The following is a 3,664-nucleotide window of genomic DNA, read 5'->3' as shown; positions in this document are numbered from 1 at the left end:
ACACTGAAAATTCCAAAAAGAAAAAGTGCGCTTTAAATACCCGGATGATGCACTTAACCAAAAAAACGAAGTGTGGAATGTTGGACACTTCATGCACTCAACTGTCGCAGCTGTAATAGGGACTTTAAGCAACAGCTGATGGAACGGCAACGGCAAAGAAAGTGCGATTGCGCATGCGCGACTTGGTGCCACTTCGTGACGTGTACATTGTAACGGTCTACTACGGGAGTACAGCTAATTTGCCGTAGTCGCTACTACGTGACAGATTAAAAGGCGAGTATATTTTGCATGGTAAATCTAGGTTTTTAGACTTGTTGGCATCATACAAGACTAAAAACTCTTCTTCTGACAATAAGTTGTCTTTAATGCAAAAAACAGCTTTCTCTTGCCCGTTTAAATGACATTTTTTATTACGCTAATGATAATTGATTGAATGTTGCACCGTCCTCTAGGTTGTTGCTGTTGCTTAGTGGTTTTTCCGCTCTTTGGCTACGGCAGTTAACAGTTTACATCAGATCGCCGTTGCTGTTCCATCAGCTGTTGTTGCTTAAAGTCCCTAATTGCGTAGCGAAGGGGGAGGGGTTATCAGACTCCGATTATGAATGACAAAATAACCTTATATAATTCATACACTGCATGTTTGAGTACATAGTGTATAAGTGCATAATGTATAGTGCGTCATTTGGGACGCAGCTTTTGAAAGTAACTTTGCAGAATTGTATCAACATTGACTCCAATGCTTTTTTTTTTTAAATACAAAGGCTCAGGTATAACAGTCTGAATTTAGTAAACAAGATAGAGATACAAAGTGTTCTTGACATTGATATTTTCTTAATTCACCTATCAGTCTTGTCTGTGCATATTAAACAAAATCATTATATGGAACCACAATGCAAGACGAAGGAAAACGTGAATTATTTCAGAACATACATAACAATGTCTTACGTAATACATGTTAACAGTTCATTAATAATGAGTACTGTGTTCCATGTGGAAAAAAGGCTTAAGAAAACCAAATACTGAAAAACACTGACATGAAGGGAGAAGGAGAAAGAAACCGGTCTTTCAGCGATGATAAAATTAAGGCATACACATAAAAATGACAAGGATACCTATAAAAACAATGATCAGTACTTACAGAAAAACAAATATTAAGTTGAAATATACTAAACAAAAGTATATCTAAATCTTGCAATTTGCACTATTAATGATGAATACAGGGTATATTTAATAGTAAATGTACACATCTTACTGATTTAAAGTGGATTTGAGGGCTGAACAAACCAAGATTATACTGTAATGTAATAATCTATTCCCGGCAATGAGCTGAGGTTTTGAAGAAAGCACCAAGAAGTAGATCCTCATCAAATTGCTGTTATCTGAAATTCTGTTTGACCCAGTAAACCATTACTGCATAACAAATCAGCTAAACTGTATATATAATCACAATTATATATATTTTGGGGAAATTTGAGAGCAAAAGCTTGGTCCTTTGCAAACATATAAACAAAAAAAGTTTCCTAAATATACATGAAAAAAAAAAAAAAAGCTTAACAAATGACTGGTATAAATGACCACAAAAATAAATGAATGTTGTAGAGCTGCAGTGTTGTGGCCTGTTGAAATCACATACGGCAAGTATGATCATGTATGATCAAATTTGGCTAGAACGATTTGATAGACCACATGTGCTTTAACTCAGTAAGAACATTTTATACTGCTGCCAACTACTGTTAAAAATGTTTTATCAGCTTGTATGCTGGTTTGCTTGTCAGAGCAAATATATATATATATATACTGTATTTAAAAAAAAAAATCTATTAAACATACCAGATTTACAGAGTTATTCGTTTTGGATTAACTTAACAGAAACGCAGCGGTGGAAATGAACACGATTACATTCAAAATGAGATTTTTTACACTTGATTTTCTTAAAACATGATTACTGATATTTTGGTATACGAGATTCTAATTTGACAAATAAAAACATTTTAAAATAGGCCACTGCTTTTATATTACATCATAATAAAAAAAAACCCATGAACACTTTCCATCGGTGTAACATAATGTCTCAAGGTGCTTTTGCATCGCTTATGTTGGGAAGAATAGAGGGCATTAACACTTAACGGAGTTCAGAGGTCACGCTACACCCTAAATGTGTGATTCAGTTAACAACACTGAACCTGTGTGACACTTGTTCTGTTACATCATGACAAAAATCCATTTAATGGACATTGTTATCATGCAATTATGCCATTTATTTAAAAAAAAATGACAAAAAGGACACTTTTTCCTTAAAATACTGTGATTGGAAGGGATGAAATTTGCATTGCACACAAAAAAGGCCTTGTCACAAAAACTGAAACAAGTAAAACATCTATGATGCAAGTAACACAAGTCATTATTTTAGAGAGTGTCATATCTTATTGACACTCTTTTATGTTAGTGGGGGATTTCTTGGAATTCCTTCACCTTTGAGAGTACAAAATACTCGGGCAATGACCGTTCTTATAAAATCCACAAAACTGACTTTACCGCAACTGTGTTACGGCATACAGAACTCAAAACGTAACTTTCATGTCTCACCATGACCTAAAAGAATAATATAAGCTTAAAGTGGAAGAATTGTCACATCCACAGTAAAATAAAACACGATATTCTGGTAAAACTAAGTTTAAACTCTCATAGCTGCCCAAAGCGAGAAGCTGCTCCCATTCTGAAAAGATTCATTCGACATTGAGCCAAAACCACGAGGCTGAAAAGTGCTTAAAGAGTATCTTTGGAAGTCTCCCTTACACACCTTTGAAACAAAATGTTAAAATGGTCACAACTGTGACACTCTGTTTTTGGAATAATCAATTCAAATCCTTTAGACTGGTGTCTGGAGTTGAATCAAACCATTCAGTTCAGACAGCAGTTGAGTCTGTGGCCTGTAGGCTTAATATCACTTAAGAGCTAAAGGGGCAAAGACAATATCAGACTCAAATGTCCTCCGAGGTCCTATTATCCTATTAAGGGGTCCTATTATGCTTTTTCACTTTTTCAGCTTTAGTTAGTCTGTAATGTTGCTGTTTGAGCATAAAAAAGATCTCAAAAGTTACAAAGTTCAAAGTCCACTTCATGAGATATTTTATTTAACACTTTTCAAAAACTACAACGAATGACTAGTTTGGACTACAACGCATATTTTCGTGGATTTGTGATATCACAAATACCGACGAATGGGACGAGACCTGGTTGAGCTGCACTAGAGAAGGCAATGAGTGTTATCACTATGTCGGAGACACGCTAGCTTTCCCAAGGCAGACGAACTTAGATTGGTTACAATCATCCGGGTTTAAATCGCGCTGAAATTTATTTGATGTTGACGCAATATTTACACTGAAGCTCGCAGGCGGCTATGGTAAGGGGCATGATATTTCCCCCAAAAGGGTCTGGCTGCAGCTTGGCGCTTGCACTCTCAGACGTGCATTCTCAGGCTTGCACTCTCAGACACTTGCACTTCCGCTAGCTACGTCACTTGCAGTCTTTTATTTGTTTTTATTTTGTTCTATTTATTGATTACTTTTTGTTTGAATCGCTCAACGTTTTACAACAATAGCCAGGTGGTGAAGACAAGAAAAAAGAAACTAAATTACAATGTCACTTGCAATCGCCACTTGCA

Source organism: Sinocyclocheilus anshuiensis, unplaced genomic scaffold (genome assembly GCF_001515605.1).
Source record: "Sinocyclocheilus anshuiensis isolate Anshui unplaced genomic scaffold, SAMN03320099.WGS_v1.1 scaffold1053, whole genome shotgun sequence".
NCBI classification, from domain to species: Eukaryota; Metazoa; Chordata; class Actinopteri; order Cypriniformes; family Cyprinidae; genus Sinocyclocheilus; species Sinocyclocheilus anshuiensis.
This window is presented reverse-complemented; position numbering follows the sequence as displayed.